The 18,958-nt window shown below is 44.3% G+C and overlaps 1 protein-coding gene and 1 long non-coding RNA gene across 4 annotated transcripts in view; one reads left to right on the top strand and one right to left on the bottom strand.

The window, feature by feature from the left end:
* The window catches only part of GPR19 (G protein-coupled receptor 19), a 45,542-nt gene that overhangs the window by 9,816 nt on the left and 16,768 nt on the right, over positions 1 to 18,958 (bottom strand). For 2 of the 3 annotated variants that reach the window (XM_006164790.3, XM_006164791.3), the window contains exon 3: positions 17,940 to 18,096. The gene's annotated coding sequence lies outside the window, so the exon portion shown is untranslated. Of the gene's footprint in view, positions 1 to 17,939; positions 18,097 to 18,497; positions 18,572 to 18,958 lie in introns of those variants that run through there. The other variant, XM_006164789.3, reaches the window with a different exon arrangement.
* LOC102489880 (uncharacterized) lies at positions 17,677 to 18,592 on the top strand. Its single transcript, XR_336897.3, has 3 exons — positions 17,677 to 17,735; positions 18,291 to 18,353; positions 18,507 to 18,592. It is a non-coding gene; the product is annotated as an uncharacterized LOC102489880 (long non-coding RNA).

Raw genomic sequence — 18,958 nt, 5'->3', positions numbered from 1 at the left:
GCCAGGTCCAGTATTTGAACAGTGGCTGGCCATGGGGGAGTCCAACACCTTAGCCACTACACCACCTGCTGGTACCCAAATAATTCTTTAAAAAAAAAAAAGGAACAATATTATGTCATCAGGAAAATCATAATGCATTTTATTTTATTTACTTGCTTGTTTATTTTAATTTGACCAGAGAGAGACACAGAGATAGAGAGAAAGCGAGAAACCAAGGCATCAGATCCGGGACTTAAACCGTGGTCGGCCGTGTGTGAGTATTCAGTGCCTTAACCACCACACCACCTGCTGGTCCCCAAGCCATGATGCATTTTTTCATAGAAAAATGCCATGACCTTCCTGACAACCTAATAAACACAGTGAGTTGTAATAAGTTCTGTGAAAGAGAAGCACATGGGTGACCAGCAGTTAGCGTAATGGCTATGTCGCTGAACTCCCATGTTAGTTGACAGTGGTTCAAGTCCCGGACCCAGTGGCTTAAACTCATGCCGGGTGCGTGTGCGTGCATGCCCAAGATCCTGAGAGGAGAATGGAGGAGAGGGGATTGTGGCGTGGCCATCCCCCCTGGGGGATGATTTCTCGCTTTCTATCTCTCTGTCTCTGTCTTTCTGGAGAGTGCACATGCCCCATAGAAAAAACCTCAAAAAAAAAATTAAATAAATAAATAAATAAACAAAGAGAGAAGCACATGGTAGGAGACCCTGCCCTGAAGCTGAGACAGAACAGGTAGGTCTGCTGTTGACAGCTGGTGAGAACCTAGCCCCCACTTTGCCTTGCATCCCACCCTGATCCTGAACAATGCTTTAGGCTCCTTCAAGCCTAGTCTTAGGGCTGTTCTCATGACAGATTATCATCCTTAAGGCAACCCAGAATTCTGTGCAGCCCAGAGAACTTGCGTATTCCATGGGGAGAAAGAAGGGAGAAAAAGGGTTAGGTGGGGCCTAGAGGAACAAAAGGCCTTTGGGAACCTTGTCACTTGTGACCCAGGTTGGTTCCACTGTTCTCCCATCCTACCCCACATGTCTCCCTCGGGTCATTTAAGCTGGGAGGAAAGAATATCTGAGTTTCCACTAAAAGGAGGAAAGAAGCGGGGGCAGGGGAGGAAGTCTGATTCTCTCACCCACAGACCACTGCTCAGGTCGGTGGGCGCCTGCTCGGTGCAATTTGAAGACTCCACACCATTTTACAGAGGCAGGTAAATCACTGAGGTACTGACGTGTGTCAATGGGATATTTTTCCTTGTCCAATTCTGAGATAAACCCAGACCCCGCCGCCTTGCCTTACAGGAGAGCTGTGTCACTAAATAGGGAACGGATCTGTTTCCTTGGCTCTTGTTTTCTAGAAGCTGAGTTCTCCAAGGGAGCTTTCCTAGAGGGCAGAGGTAGAGATGAAGACCTCTGAACTGAGAATGTGACGAGGAGCCCTGGATGGGGACGAAGGATCTTTTAGTGATGATGAAAAGGGAGCGGACATTGGATCGTAGTGATGGCTAAATAACTGTGCATGTAACAAAGTCACCAAATTGTGTATTTTAAATTAGTCACTTTATGGTATGTGAATAATACATTGGTAAAGCTGTTTTATAAAGGTGGGGGTGGCCTGGACCCTTGCCACCTTCTCTGTGCTCCAGGTCAGTGGCAAGAGTGAGGAGGAGTGCAGCTTGGGAGGCTGACCCAAGTACAAAGCTCCCTAGCAGAGAAGAGCCCGATGGCCCAAGGAGGGTCTTTTTTTTTCTTTTTTTGGAGAGGTTTTCACTATAGGGTGCGTGCACTCGCCAGACAGACAGAGAGAGACATAGAGACAGAAAGCGAGAAATCACCCCACAGGGGGGATGGTCATGCCACAATCCCTTCTCCTCCATTCTCCTCTCGGGATCTTGGGCACACACGCACACGCGCCCGGCGTGAGTTTTAAGCCACCGGGTCCAGGACGTGAACCGCGGTTGACTACATGAGAGTCCAGCGACATAGCCATTACGCTAACTGCTGGTTCCCCCAAGGCAGGTCTTGAAACAGCAGATCCACCAGCCTTCAAAGACCCACCCAACTCAGGCCACAGTTACTTCTCTGCTATAATCAGAGTGGGTCCATGGGGCCACACCACATCTTTTGTTCTGTATAAGAACCCTAGAACCCAAAAGAGGAAGGGAGTCCAAAAAGGTTTGTCATCGACTTTTGCACTGACCGGATGGGCTACAGCCCTACCACTGCGTAATAACACGTGGAATGGACAGAATAGGCCCCAGAGAGCTCCGTGCCCCAATCCCGGGAACCCGTGACTTTGATCTGTCATGTAACTGAAGGGACTCTGCATATATAATTAAGGTTATGGGCCTTAAAATGGCAGAATATCCTGGATCAGGTGAGCCGCTCATAGGAGCCCTGAAATGCAGAGAACTTTCTTGGGCGGTGGCAGACAGAGGTTCCAAGCATGAGAAGAAACTGAGATGCTTTTGCTGGTTTGGAGGTATGGGTACCCTCATGCAAGGTCCAGGGAGAAGCCTCCAGAACTATGGGTGGCCCCCAGCTGACAGCCAGCAAGGAAGTGGGACCTCAGACTTACAACCACAAGGCACTGGATTTTGTCAACAACCTGAATGAGCTTGGGAGGGGAATCAGCCCAGAGACGCTAACAAGGATCAGTCCTGCCGGCATCTTATGCGGCTGTGAGACTAAGCAGAGAAACCAGCCAAGCCCACCCAGGCTTCTGACTTACAGAATGGGGAAATGATAAATGAGTGTTATCCTAAGCCACTACATTTGTGTTAACTTATAGCAATAATAGAAACTAATTCAATATGGCCGTTTCTTACACACTGAGTGTGAGGACTAAAATTCATTCCGGCCATTCTGTCACCTTCCACTACCCCACCAGCATCTGAAATATTAGAAAATCCCCAATGCTTACAGAGCACTGTGCTTCTACTTCACCTTACAGGTTGGACTGGAGGTTAAGAAACCTGAGTTCTACTGTAATTCTAAGCACAAAACAAGAGACTCTGGTTTTATTTTTATATAGCAGCCTAAGAACCTTAAGAACCTCAAGTAAATCAGTCTTTCTGATTCTATTTTCATGTCTTTAATATGTATGAGGTAGCCTGGATGATTTTTTTTTTTTTTTAGGTTTTTGCCATAGGGCATGTGGACTTGTCAGAGAGAGATAAAGAAAGGGGAAGTGAGAAATCACCTCCCAGGGGAGAAGGCCACTGCCCAATCCCTTTTCCTCCATTCTCCTGGGATTTTTGGCATGCAAACACATGTGTCCGGAGTAATTTTCAAGCTAGCCAATGAGTCTGGGACTCAAACTATGATTGGCCACGTGGGAATCCAGTGCCTGAACCACCACACCAGCTGCCGGCCCCAGCCTGGAAGATTTTAAAAATCAATTCAGCTCTATGAACTATAATAAAACCAAAAGGCAGACATTGTTAACTGGGGTGAGCAACACAGACTCATTTCATCTAAAACCCTCCATTTTCACCTAGCAAAGAGCTCATCTAAGAGTGATTTTTTAAAATAATTATTTTATTTAACTTTATTTATTCTATTTATATATTTACTTATTTTAATTTGACCAGAGAGGGACAGAGTGAGGGAAAGTGAGAAAGCAAGCCGCCAGGTCCAAGACTCGAACCACAGTCGGCCATGTGGGAGTCCGGTACCCTTAATCACCACGCTATCTGCCAGCCCCTATTGGTTTCGTTTTTCAGACAGGGACTCACCATCTAGCAATTTTGCCTCCGTCTCCCACCTGGACTACACCATGGGCCACCAGGCCCAGCTCTTTTCTTACACAGGGTCTTGCTATGTTGGGCAAGCCAGCTTCAAGCTCACAATCCTCCTGCCTCAGCCGGAGTCACTGGGATTACAGGCGCATGCCATGACTCTCAGCCTTTACGTTGGACCAAGAATCGCACCTGGGCCTCCAATGAGATCCTAGCCTGCAGAGCACAGCACCATAAAGCTTGTACCGCCCCAGATGGGCCCTCAGAGCACAGTTTGCTGGGAAGAGAGGGAAGCGGTTTAAGGCTGCGGGGGCTCGGCCTGAGGAGCCGCTGACATCCAGGGTCAGGTGAATTTACCTGGGGGCCCGTCCAGCCTTCCACAATGATTCACAATCTACGTGTCACACTCTCTTACTGCAGATTTCTTGTGAGAAGTGTTCTGGACAAAGAGCACCTGCCATCCGTGTTTTCTTTCCACCCCACCCAGTACCTAACTGCTCGGCGGGGAGAAATACTGGGTCGTCGGAAAAGTCAAGTCGTATTTTTCTGTACAAAAATGCGTCATGACTTCTGTGACAATCCAGTACTTACTCGGACTCCTCACTGTCCTCTACCAATATTCTACACCTTTCTTCCCAATGTGGAGTCTTTTGAATTGTGAAGAAAACAATTTGGCCAAGGAATTTGTACCGCGTCAAACTCAATTCATTACATTTTCTTTTTTCTTTAAATAATTGTTTTTATCTAATTTTATTTATTCATTTATTTATTTTAATTTGACCAGAGACAGAGAGAGAGAGAGAAAGAAAGTGGGAAAGCAAGCCACCAGGTCTGGGACTCGAACCATGGTCAGCCATCCATGTGGGAATGTCCAGCACCTTAACCATCACATCACCTGCTGGTCCCCTTTTTTTAAATAATTGTTTTTATTTCATTTTTATTTACTCATTCATTTACATTACAACATTTTCTAAACACTCCCTGTATGTGTCTTAAGTTAAAATGGAAGCAACCAGATGTTCTGGAGAAAAAGTGTTCCATTTCGCTCCCAAGCTCTGATTTCTGTACCAACATCTCTACTAGTGTGACTATATATCCAAGAGGTGGGGACAAAGACCAGACCCACCACACTCAAAGCCAAGGACAGTGTGGGAGGTACGATTTACAGCGTTTTTGCTAGAGGGCACATGTGCTCACCAGACAGAGAGGGGGAAAGTGAGAAAGCAAGCCAGGTCTGGGACTTGAACCACAGTCGACATGTGGGAGTCCAGTGCCTTAACCACCACACCACCTGCTGGCTCCACAGCATTTTGTTAAGAAGCGAATAAGAGCACTGAACAAGAACTACAAAGAACTGTTTTTCAGGAGCATTTGCCCTCCGTCTCACATCAGTTCCGCGGCATCACTCTGAGTAAATTTTGAACGGCACCACTGTCTTCAACCAAAGTTTTCCAGAATGCTACCCTCCGTTCATAAAGCAAAAATTAGACGTGAAATTGCATTAACATATATATTTCGTGGGCAGAGTATGCAACTATTTGTAGTCAGATGTCATGAAGAAAACGGTGCAACATGTATTTATGCAAATTTCATGTGGTTTATATATATGTATATGTGTGTGTGTGTGTGTGTGTGTGTACACACACAAATAAAATGTTAGTGCTAACCACTATTAGGCATTCTATAAATTAATGTTATTGCTGTAATTTTTTCAGTGTTCCATACTTCAGTCATCTCTGCATATCATCAATGCTGACCCAAATCACGTACACTAGCAACCTTCTTCCAGAGACACACATGACCAGTGTACTCACACATGTGTTACACCTCATGGAGATACCCAGAATTATGTGTAACTCTAATTCAGCCTTGAACTCTGACCCTTCAACTTCCACCTAAGAAATCATATTGAAAATTGTTTTGTAGGGCTGGCAGGTGGTGTGGTGGTTAAGGGCGCTGGACTCCACATGGCTGATCATAGTTCAAGTCCTAGACCTGGCAGCTTGCTTTCTCACTATTCCTCTCTTTCTTGTGCACAGCCTGTACCTCTCTGCTCAAAATTAAAAATAGGGAATAGCAGTTAGCATAATGACTATGTCGCTGGACTCCCATGTAGTCGACAGCGGTTCAAGTCCCAGACCCGGTGGCTTAAACTCACGCTGGGTGCGTGTGCGTGCACGCCCAAGATTCCAAGAAAGAATTGTTTTGTAGATCTCCTTAAATGTATTTTCACTAATTTTCTGCCTCTCTCTCTCGGCAGAAAATTTTATATATATATATGTGTATATATATATATACACACACACATATATATATAGTAGTTGACATAAAAATTGTATACATTTGTGAGGTACAACTAATTTTTCACTGCAAGAATACTATCTGTATTAATTAAATTAGGGTAATTAATATATTCATCATCTCAACCATTTGTCATTGCTTTGTGTTGGAAACATTCAACATTCTTTAGTTACTCTGAGATACACAGTAAATGTTATTAACTATATTCAACCTCCTGTATTTTGTAACACTAGAAATTGTTCCTCTGACTGATTTATAATTTTGTTTCTGTTAATCAACATCCTTTTATCCCCTCTTATCCCCACCCTTCCCAGCCTATATTAGTCATCCTTCAACTCCTTACTTCTCTGGGATCTTTGTTTTTGTTTTTATTTTGTTTTGTTTTCAGTTTCCACACATAAAGTGAGAAAATGTGGTATTTCTCTTTCTGTGCCTGGCTTATTTCACTTTAACATAATGTCCTCGGGAACCAGCAGTTAGCGTAATGGCTATGTCGCTGGACTCCCACGTAGTCGACCGCGGTTCGCGTCCCCGACCCGGTGGCTTAAAACTCATGCCGGGCGTGTGTGCATGCGTGCCCAAGATCCCGAGAGGAGAATGGCGTCATCATCCTCTCTGGGGGATGGTTTCTCACTTTCTGTCTCTCTGTCTCTGTCTGGCGAGCACACGCGCCCTATAGCAAGAAACCTCTCCAAAAAAAAAAAAAAAGTAACATAATGTCCTCTAGGCTCACCCATTTAACGCCAAATAACAGAATTTCATTTTTTAAAAATTTCTGAATAGTGGAGGCTGGCAGGTGGCGTTCAAGGCACTGGACTCCCACATGGCTGACCATGGTTTGAGTCTCGGACCTGGAGGCTTGCCTTTTCTCTCTCTCTCTCTCTCTCTCTGTCCCTTTCTGGTCAAATTAAAATAAAGAAAGAAAGGGACCAGCAGTGGGCGTAATGGTTATGTCACTGGACTCCTATGTAGTAGACCGCGGTTCAAGTCCTGGACTCAGTGGCTTAAAACTCATGCCAGGCGTGTGTGCGTGCGTGCCCAAGCGGCATGGGCATCTCCCCTGGGGGGGGGGTGTGATTTATCCCTTTCTGTCTCTCTCTGTCTCTCTGTCTTTCTGGCGGGCACATACACCCTATAGCAAAAACATCTCTCTAAAAAAAAAAAAGGAGAAAAAAAGAGAGAAAGAGTTAAATAAAATAACTCTAGATAGAGAAAGATAGCAAGAGAACAATAGAGAGACAGGACGTTAGTGGGAAACAGATATGGCTTATTACCTGTTGATGATGACATGTATAGTATTCTCAACTGGATTGGTCTGAGAAGTACTTCATGATAGGTATAGTCTTTTTGCAAGCAAAATGAGAAATAGTGATTGACTGTTTTAAAAAAAATAATTAGAATAATAATAATAATGATTGGGAAAAACATTGAAAAGATATTGAATGATGAAGTGGGGAGATTAATGTATCTGTATTGACTGACATGCATGGCATTCCCTTTTGAAAAAGCAATGTAATACACTGTAAAGTTATATGTAATCCAATGTAATATAAAGATTATGATAATAAAAAAAATTAAAAATAAAAAAAGTGCAAAAAAAATTCTAAAAAAATTGTTCTGAATAGTATTCCCTTGTGTGTGTGCATATGTGCACATATTTGTGTATATCTATTATCTATGATATATACACACACACATTATATATACACACAAATGCCATATTTTCTTTTTTAAAAATAATTACTTAATTTTATTTATCATTATTATTATTAGTCTTTAAATTTGCTACAGGGCATGTGTGCTCACCAGAGAGAGACAGAGAGAGAAAGAGAAAGTGAGAAAGAAAGCCGCCAGGTACGAGACTTGAACTGCAGTCAGCCGTGTAGGAGTCCAGTACCTCAAGCACTACTCCATCTGCTGGCCCCCGTTTCTTTACCCATGTGTGTGCGTGTTGATGGACACTTAAGCTGAGTCCATATCCTGGCTATTGTAAATAGTGCTGTAATAAAGGATGGGTTACAGATACCTTCCTGGCTACTAATTTCCATTCTTTCGGATGTATGCCTAGTGGAATTGCTGGATCACATGGCATCTTATTTTTAGTTTTTCTGAGGGTCCTCCATACTGTTTTCCATAATGACTATACTAATGTACATCCCTACCAATAGTATAAAAAGTTCCCCAATGTTTTTTTTAAAGTGTATCACTAGCCGACTTTGGTACTTTATTTTTTTAAAGAATTATTTTATTTAATTTTATTTATTTATTTTAATTTGACTAGGGAGAGACAAGAGAGAGAGAGAGAGAGAGAGAGAAAGCTGCCAGGTCCGGGACTCGAACCGCAGTGGGCCATGTGGGAGTCCAGCGTCCTTAACCACCACACCACCTGCTGGCCCCGCCAACTTTGGTATTTTATTAACAAGCAATTATTTATAATAGACCTTCTCTGTGTGGGACACAGAAATATAATTGACATCTTGGTTATTAAGCGCTGCCCTGCTATACCACGGGGTGTACGCCTGAAATGTGAATTCTAGAAGGCCAAGGAGCTAGCGTGGAGAACTGGGAAAAGACAGTGAGGGAGAGAAAACCAGTTTTCCTCCCCGCTGGACGAGAAGGGGACGCTGTAAACTAGCTCTGTGCTCTAAGCCTACTACAGGGCCAGCCACAGTGAGCAGCAGCAGCACTCTGCGCCCCATGCCCAAGCTACATGGGAAGGTCCTCGGTTCGTAACCAAGGTCTCCTTGTTTACACTGGCGCCTGTGATTCTAGTGGCTGAGTCTGGGAGTAGATCACAACATGAGGGCCCTGCTGGGAGGTGTCTCTCTCTCAGAAGAAATAAACAAACATGAACCGTCTACTAACAAGCATTTTTTTGGAGGTAACTATCTACGTGTGATCTATAAAGCCGTGGACATTCCAGTGAGATTTCATAGCCTGCACCTAATCTGAAGATTTCCCTCTTTAGATGTAGAAGAAAATAACTTTAAGTTCATTTAAAAATTATTATTAGGTTTCTTTTTTACTTGTTCATGATAGACCATGTACATGTACGTGAGGCAGAGAAAGAAAGCAGTATCCTCCACAGGGTCTAGTAATCCTCCTCCTCGAGTCCTCCAGCCCACCAGGATACTGGGCACTTGCATAAGTTTCTGGCATGTTTCAACCTCTGGCTAGGGAATCAAACTGTCGTCAGCAAGTGGCTTCCAGCTCCAAGCCCAGTGTGCTACTTACTGAGTGCACCATAGAGGCAGGGGCTTTCTGCACACCTTAAATATGAGGGTGTGTACTACCGCGGTTGAGGCTCTTAGCCAGAGATCATTTTGCCACTCCCCACCCCCGACATTTGACAGTATCTAGAGAAGGTTTTGGTCATCACAACTCGGGGAAAGAAGTGTTACCTAACATCTGGCAGGTAGAGGCTAAGGATGCTGTTGTACATAAGGATGGTGTACAGGAAATCCCCCACGACAAAGAATGAACGGGCCCAAAATGCCGGCAGTGCTGAGACTGGGAAAACCTGCTTTGGAGAAAGGCTGACTTGGTTTGAAATCACTTATCATATGTGTAGGCTTTCACAAGTCACTGAACACTGTCTCCACCAGCCCAACTAGGGTAACAACAGTACCTATCGTACTGATTTGTTGCGAGACTAAAGTAAGTGACAGAAGACAACTAAGAACAATGTCTAGAACAAAGCAAGTGATCAACAAATACTTGTTTTTGTTGTCATTATATGCACTGAGAATGACTTGAGAAGAAACACATCAAAATTTTAACAGTGATCGTTTCTAGGTGGCAAAATCATGACTCAGTTGTATTTTTATTATGCTTTCTTTTTAAGAAAGGGTCTCCTCATGCCACAATCCTGCCTCGGCCGTCCAGCTGGAACTACAGGCTTGTACCACCAAGCCCCCGGCTCTTTTTTGTTTTTAACGATAGAATCTATGTTGCCCAGGCTGGTTTCCAGCTTGGACACCTCCTGCCTCAGTTTCTGGGTGTTGCTGGGATTACAGACACACTGCACCCAGCTTTTAGGTTGGACCAGAAACCAAACCTGAGTTTTCTACACAGCCCCAGCCTGAGGAGCATCGAGTCTTACTTAGCAGGACATACCACCATAGCTAGGCCTTCATCATGCTTTTCTACTGCTTCTTTATAGTTTCATATTTTCTAAAACTATATTTGTATTCATCAGAAATACAAATTTTTAAAAGAATATAGAGGAAGGAAATTTACTTGTGATATAGTGGAAATACAGACTTAGAAAGGCCTGGATTCAGATCCTGGCTCTACTTGGTGTGTTTGACTTTTTATTTTTTAAAAAGAATTGTTTATTTAATTTTATATACTATTACTATTTTTAAAATTTGCTATAGGGTACATGCACTCACCAGAGAAAGAGAGAGAGAGGAAATAAGTCACCAGGTCTGGGACTTGAACTACTGTTGGCCATATGGGAATACAGAGCCTTAACTACCATGCCATCTGCTGGCCTGTGTGTGTGTGTGTGAGAGAGAGAGAGAGAGAGACTTTAAGCAAGCTAGTTAATCTCTCTGAGCTTCAGTTTTCCTCGGGGTGTACGCCTGAAATGTGAATTCTAGAAGGCCAAGGAGCTAGCGTGGAGAACTGGGAAAAGACAGTGAGGGAGAGAAAACCAGTTTTCCTCCCCGCTGGACGAGAAGGGGACGCTGTAAACTAGCTCTGTGCTCTAAGCCTACTACAGGGCCAGCCACAGTGAGCAGCAGCAGCACTCTGCGCCCCATGCCCAAGCTACATGGGAAGGTCCTCGGTTCGTAACCAAGGTCTCCTTGTTTACACTGGCGCCTGTGATTCTAGTGGCTGAGTCTGGGAGTAGATCACAACATGAGGGCCCTGCTGGGAGGTGTCTCTCTCTCAGAAGAAATAAACAAACATGAACCGTCTACTAACAAGCATTTTTTTGGAGGTAACTATCTACGTGTGATCTATAAAGCCGTGGACATTCCAGTGAGATTTCATAGCCTGCACCTAATCTGAAGATTTCCCTCTTTAGATGTAGAAGAAAATAACTTTAAGTTCATTTAAAAATTATTATTAGGTTTCTTTTTTACTTGTTCATGATAGACCATGTACATGTACGTGAGGCAGAGAAAGAAAGCAGTATCCTCCACAGGGTCTAGTAATCCTCCTCCTCGAGTCCTCCAGCCCACCAGGATACTGGGCACTTGCATAAGTTTCTGGCATGTTTCAACCTCTGGCTAGGGAATCAAACTGTCGTCAGCAAGTGGCTTCCAGCTCCAAGCCCAGTGTGCTACTTACTGAGTGCACCATAGAGGCAGGGGCTTTCTGCACACCTTAAATATGAGGGTGTGTACTACCGCGGTTGAGGCTCTTAGCCAGAGATCATTTTGCCACTCCCCACCCCCGACATTTGACAGTATCTAGAGAAGGTTTTGGTCATCACAACTCGGGGAAAGAAGTGTTACCTAACATCTGGCAGGTAGAGGCTAAGGATGCTGTTGTACATAAGGATGGTGTACAGGAAATCCCCCACGACAAAGAATGAACGGGCCCAAAATGCCGGCAGTGCTGAGACTGGGAAAACCTGCTTTGGAGAAAGGCTGACTTGGTTTGAAATCACTTATCATATGTGTAGGCTTTCACAAGTCACTGAACACTGTCTCCACCAGCCCAACTAGGGTAACAACAGTACCTATCGTACTGATTTGTTGCGAGACTAAAGTAAGTGACAGAAGACAACTAAGAACAATGTCTAGAACAAAGCAAGTGATCAACAAATACTTGTTTTTGTTGTCATTATATGCACTGAGAATGACTTGAGAAGAAACACATCAAAATTTTAACAGTGATCGTTTCTAGGTGGCAAAATCATGACTCAGTTGTATTTTTATTATGCTTTCTTTTTAAGAAAGGGTCTCCTCATGCCACAATCCTGCCTCGGCCGTCCAGCTGGAACTACAGGCTTGTACCACCAAGCCCCCGGCTCTTTTTTGTTTTTAACGATAGAATCTATGTTGCCCAGGCTGGTTTCCAGCTTGGACACCTCCTGCCTCAGTTTCTGGGTGTTGCTGGGATTACAGACACACTGCACCCAGCTTTTAGGTTGGACCAGAAACCAAACCTGAGTTTTCTACACAGCCCCAGCCTGAGGAGCATCGAGTCTTACTTAGCAGGACATACCACCATAGCTAGGCCTTCATCATGCTTTTCTACTGCTTCTTTATAGTTTCATATTTTCTAAAACTATATTTGTATTCATCAGAAATACAAATTTTTAAAAGAATATAGAGGAAGGAAATTTACTTGTGATATAGTGGAAATACAGACTTAGAAAGGCCTGGATTCAGATCCTGGCTCTACTTGGTGTGTTTGACTTTTTATTTTTTAAAAAGAATTGTTTATTTAATTTTATATACTATTACTATTTTTAAAATTTGCTATAGGGTACATGCACTCACCAGAGAAAGAGAGAGAGAGGAAATAAGTCACCAGGTCTGGGACTTGAACTACTGTTGGCCATATGGGAATACACAGCCTTAACTACCATGCCATCTGCTGGCCTGTGTGTGTGTGTGTGAGAGAGAGAGAGAGAGAGAGACTTTAAGCAAGCTAGTTAATCTCTCTGAGCTTCAGTTTTCTCTTTGGAAATTAGGGCTAATAATGCCTACCACAGAGAGATGTGATGAGGATTAAACATGACAGACGTACAGTGCCTAGGAGAGTTTGTTGAATGAAAGACTTCGGGCGATGACTGCTTTATAGGTTGACCCAAGGGAAAACGAGTCTGTAAACAGAAAAATAGGTTTAGGATGCTAACTCCCCTTTCTTTTCTTTTTTTTTCTTTTAAGAGAGATTTTTGCTTATAGGGCGCCAGAAAGCAAGAAATCGCCCCCCACCCAAAGGATGGCCATGCCACAATCCCTTCTCCATTCACCTCTCAGGATCTTGGGCACACACAGCCCAGTGTGAGGTTTAAGCCACCAAGTCCAGGACTTGAACCGCAGTCAACTATGTGGGAATCCAGCGAGTCCAGTGATGTAACCATTACGCCATCTGCTAGTGCCCCCCTTTTGCTTTTTTAGAGAGAATGAGTCCCATTTCACTCCGTTTTTCACCTTGGCTCCTTGAGAAGAAGCTATGTCCACACTCTGGTCCTTCTCTCTTCTCTTTCCCCTCCCCAGGGAGACATGTGATAATTCCCCTGGCAGGCCTGACTAGTTCAGAGAGCTTAGGAGCTGGCAAGTTACAGTCTGAAAGGCAGGACCCAGATAGCTCCTCACCAGACTCCCTGTCCCTCTTCTTATGACCTTCTTCACTCCTAGCCTCCAAGCTGAAAGAACACTTGGCAAGGCCTCTCCTCAAGGGAAGCCTCTCCACGCTCCTCTGTTCTTAACCACCATACCACCTGCTGGCCCCTCAATGAGTCCCTCTTAAATCTAAAGATGGCAACTTATTCAACTTATTCAGTTAAATAAAGTAATTGTTTGAACAAAGGAATTATTTTAACTTTATTTATTTATTTTAATTTGACCAGAGAGGAACAGAGTGTGTGTGAGAGAGAGGGGGTGGGGGGAAGACTGAGAAAGCAAACCACCAGGTCTGGGACTCGAACAGCAGTCAGCCATGTGGAAATCCAATGCCTTTAACCAACATGCCTCTGGCCAGCCCCATTAAATAATTCTTAAGCTCTTTGGTCTCAGCCACAGAAGCAAGATGACAAGGGAATGTCATTGTTTGGAAAGTGTCGCAATAAGATGCATACGTTGTGTCACCAATGTGACTCTAAGGCCTACCACTGTCAGAAGTCGACCTGTGGCAAATGTGGCTACTTGGCCAAGCACAAGAGAAAGTGTAACTGGAGTGCTAGGGCTAAGAGACGTACTACCGCTGAGGCTGGTCGAACGGCACTGCTAAAAACTGTACACTGCAGATCCAGACATGGATTCTGTGAAGGATCAATACCCAAACCCAAGAGGGCAGCCGTTGTGGCATCTAGTTCATCTTAAGAATTTCAACCATTGGGCCGGCAAGTGGCGTGGTGGTTAAAGGCGCTGGACTCCCACATGGCCGACCACGGTTCAAGTCTCGGACCTGGTGGCTTGCTTTCTCACTACCTCTCTCTCTCTCTCTCTCTGATCAAACTGAAAAATAATAATGATATAATAATAAATAAAGTTAAATAAAATAATTCTTTAAAAAAAGAATTTCAACGATTAGTCAGGTAATAAATGTTTTGGCTAAAAAATAAATAAAAATAATAATTCTTAAAAAAAAGAAAGAAAGAAAGAAAGAAAGAAAGAAAGAAAGAAAGAAAGAAAGAAAGAAAGAAAGAGTGACTCACAGAAAGCACAGTGAGGGCCCCAGGTCTGTGCCTCTCGTGTGCACTAGCCCTGTTTATCCAGGAACCCTGCGCGTGTGTGGGGGGCACGCACCATTGGGGTCTGGGCTTCGGTGGTCTGGGCTGTCATTCCTTCTGTGCAGCTCACTCTGCAGCTAATACTGGAGAGGAGGAGGACGGGGGTGGGATTCAGGGACCAGCACCTCATCCACAACCCAACCCTCCTCTCCTTAATGATTTAGTTAGATGGGAAAACACTGGGTTATTCTTATGTTTATTTTCAGAAGGGTGATTATGTGAAGCCTCATGTTAGCCTGCTAACGTGGATTTAAATCCTGACCAAGCTTTCAAAATACCCGGAGACAATTTTCTGCAGTCATGTCCTAAATGCCATGGTTTGGGAAAGGCCTTCTTCTGGCCCTGACCGATGCCAACGCTCAAGATCTCAGGGTTTCCTGGGGAAGGGTGCCGCCATCCTGTGGGCTCTCCCTGTAGAGTTCTGGGGACTGGGAGTCAGAATGGATGAGGAGAGGACTGCCTCAGCCAGGGGCTGGTTTTCTCAAGTGTTTTATGCTAAAGGCATATACTCTCAGCCCAACGTGAACTGTTTCAACACCAGTAAAGATACCAAGCAAAACATAAGAGAAGAGTGAGACTGTCAGAGGTGCTTCTGTCTAGATATAAATAAATTTATCAGGAGAATTTCATTCTAAATGTAAATTAAGGGCTGGCAGGTGGTGTGAAGGTTAAAGCGGCTGGATCCCACATGGTCAACTGGATGGTGTGCGTCCCGGATCCAGCAGCTTGAGAAACATGCCAGGTTTATGTGCACACATGTCCTAAGTCCCAAAGGAGAATGAGGAGAAGAGATTGCAGCGTGATCATCCCTCTGGGGAGTGATTTCTCTCTTTCTCTCCACCCCCTGCTCCCCAGGGAGTGTATGTGCCCCATAGACTTAAAAAAAAAAAAAAAAAAGTAAATTAAAACACCCAGGGGATTGCTGATCCCCAACCCCCAAAAGAATTCATGGAAACCTTTTGAACTCTAGTTTGCTGCTGCTCCAAGGCCAGCCGAACTACATAAAACTTAGGTGTAACTGTGACTATTGCCAAGTGCTCTCTTACCACAAATTGCCTCCTCACGGTCTTGCCTTGCAAAACCAAAAGGCATGGACCCCCAAACCGGCACCAGCAGAACACTGAGTCTTGAGTCATCCCATTCTTCACTGGCAAGTATAGATAGAATCACCCGTCAGCAGGCCTGGTGCTTCAGTGCTAGGAACCCATAGAGGGAAAGATGCCACCCCTTTTCTCGAGAAGCTCACTTCAGGTAATGACAGTAGCATAAAAGCATTACTTGTCCCAGGAAAAATGTGGATTTCAAGAAATGGAGGGCTATGCTCAGAGACTGTTGTAGGGGACACAGTTACTCTTCCAAGTTCTGTGTAATGAAACCTCCTAAAAGGAAACACCTCATTTAGTAAAGAACCTCACAAATTTGAGATTCTTGTCCCTTTTCTTCCTCTCTTTAGCTTAGACCTAGTAACTTTTCTCAGTCTTCCCACATCTTACAAGAATGCGATCCGTAATCTTTTATTGTCAAGGGTCAGAAGGGAATCTACACAGAACAAAAAGAGAACATTTTATATTGCAGAAATTTCCAGCAGTTAAAAACTCACGCCGGGTGCATGTGCATGCGTGCCCAAGATCCCGAGAGGAGAATGGAGGAGAAGGGATTGCGGCGTGACCATCCCCCCTGGGGGGTGATTTCTCGCTTTCTGTCTCTATGTCTGTCTCTGTCTGTCTGGCGAGCGCACGCGCCCTACAGTGAAAAATCTCTCCAAAAAAAAAAAAAATGAACAAGTTTCCTTTTTCCTTAATAACCTAAGGTAATTTGCAAAGAGAGATCAATTCCCTTAATTATGTTTTTGAAGACAATAAGTCTAGTCTGTTAGATAGCATAGTTTTTAAAAGTTTTTTTTTTTTTTTGGAGAGGTTTTTGCTATAGGGCGCGTGCGTTTGCCAGAAAGACAGAGAGAGAGACAGAGAGACAGAAAGCAAGAAATCACCCCCCAGGGGGGATGGTCACGCCGCAATCCCTTCTCCTCCATTCTCCTCTCGGGATCTTGAGCACACATACACACATGCCCAGTGTGAGTTTAAGCCACTGGGTCCGGGCCTCGAACCCCAGTCGACTACATGGGAGTCCAGCGACATAGCCATTACATTAACTGCTAGTACCAAGTTTTTAAGTTTTTAATCTATTTATTTTGAGAACCAGGTAAATGCTTTTAAAATAATATGCTTAAGTTGTTCTCGCTGCTATGTTCTGAGGATAAAGGGATTAAATTAACAACAACAACAAAAATCAACTGTGATGTAATTCTAGATTTCTTTTTCCTTCAGACATCATTTGGTCACCATGGTAACGTAGTGTTTTACTACCAGATATCTATACAGCACTTTTTTGAAAGAGAACAGACAATCACTTAGTGGGTTATTTAGGGTATAGAATGCGACTGCTGGGGTCATTCATGATTAAACACAGATTTCACTGGGATCTGTTTTAGCCAGGCAAGCTGATTCCATCTTCCAGTAGCACCAGCTAAACAAAATATGTGGCCAAATCAACTGCTGATATTATTTGAACTGAAGCAAGCAGGCAAGCAGCATAGCTCAGTGGTTAAGAGCATGGGCTCTAGGGTCAAGTTTCTTGGCTCCAAATTCTAGTTTTACTAATTGCTAGCTGTGTGACCCTGGGAAAGTTCCCTAACTTCTCTGTGCCTTAGTTTCTTCATCACTAAAATACGAGCAATAATACCTCCCCTAAAGAGCTACTGCAAGGATTAAACATGCTGAAAACGGGGCCTTTACATAGCAGTAATCAGATAAGTATTTGTGAAATAAAAATGAAATAAAAATTTAAATCTGTTAGGGAAATGAGTCAAAGCTTTATCAAGATTTGAGTTCACAGCAGATTCTTGTAGCCTGCAACTCGTATAGATTCCTTTGAGAACTTCCCAGGGCCCTTTGGGGGTGGAGATTCTGTAAGAGGTGGAATTCTGTGGCAGTCTCCTGCTCCGACCAGAGCCAGGAACAATCACATGCGCTCCCGGTACCAGGAACCTCCAAAGGAAGAGGCTCGCACGGCACAAAGAGCAGGCTGCCCACTCAGGCTCCCTAAGCCACTGCCAGCAACCCCGAGGAACATGGGCACGGAATAGGCATTGGAAAGGGATGAAACAGGATTTTATTGCTGTGACAATGAAATCTAGTTGGTTTCGGTAATGTTCTTTCTTTTTTTCTCTTTCCAGGATTCAAGGAAAAGGATTCCTTTTCTTCCATGAGTGCTTTGTTTTATTATCACCATGTAAGATTTCCTTCCCATTTTTCAACAGGCACTTATTCTGGAGATTTATCCATTTTACTGAACTACCTAGGCATCTTCTCTGGACCCGTAACAAATCTAAAGCCTCTATGCAGCCCCTCATCCAGAAGAAAATCTGCCAACTCCTTGGGGAAAAAGGTGTTAGGTCCTAAATGTCAGAGGTACCGCGGGATCTCCATCACATACCTTCATCTGGGCTTGATCTCAGAGCCGGTCTCCTCGGGTCTTCTTGGTCAGGAGCAGCCCTTGCATGGGAGTTTGCAGAATGCCATAAGCCACCAGGGAAGCTTGGGAACACGGTCATTTCTGTCCTCTGCCTTCCCCTTGGCTCACGGCCGGCTTCCTGGTAGGGAGACAAGATGACGCGCTGCAGGGTTGACTGTTAAACCATCTTCCCGCCCCCAGCCCCACTCTCTGGCTGCCCCTCCCTTCTCCTTTCCAAGGCTCAGGAATGTGTCACATGGGGAATGGATCATGTGGCTCAAGGGGAGAATGTGGCCATCTTCTCTCTCTCCCTTCCCCCACTTTTCCTTTCAGGAGCAAAGCAGCAGAAATCTCTGACCCGATTGGCTCTGCCCAAAAATCTCCATATGAAAAGAGGTAGAGTCAGCCACCCAAAGCCCCAGCCTTCTCCACTTTCTTCCCTGTTTTTATCTCTATCTGCCGATTTTGTAAGGAGAACATGAAGCTGCTTGGTGTGGGTGAGAAATTAAGGCTTTCCCCTCAGCCCCGCTCCTTTCTTACCATCACCAGTGCCCTGACACGGCAAAGTGTTCCTCAACCTCCCTCCAGAAGCCCCTTGGCACATCTGGCACAACGGGGCGTTCAGCACCACGGACAGCATTACACCCTCTCCAGAGCTTGTGAATGCCATTTGTCTGTCTGGCTCTCAGGTAAATGAAAATATTTTTCAATACTTTCCTGAGGTCTTGCGCCTGCATAAAAATCACATGATATATTTAGGGCTCTGACTTCCCCTACTGTCAACTTACTGTTACCTTATAAACACAAATGTTAAGTTGTATATTTCATTAAATCCAAAGACCATCCTTGGTCTACCTCCCTGCCCATCTCCCATCACCTGTCCTCACCTTTAAAATATACTCTGGGCTTTTTGGGGGAGGTGGGGCAGTGCGGATTTTCATAATATCCATGGCTAAATGTCCATATACCTATGCTCATAGGAAAAACCACAGAAATGAACA

This window comes from Tupaia chinensis, unplaced genomic scaffold (genome assembly GCF_000334495.1).
Source record: "Tupaia chinensis unplaced genomic scaffold, TupChi_1.0 Scaffold143728_1, whole genome shotgun sequence".
Lineage (NCBI taxonomy): Eukaryota > Metazoa > Chordata > Mammalia > Scandentia > Tupaiidae > Tupaia > Tupaia belangeri.
This window is presented reverse-complemented; position numbering and strand designations above follow the sequence as displayed.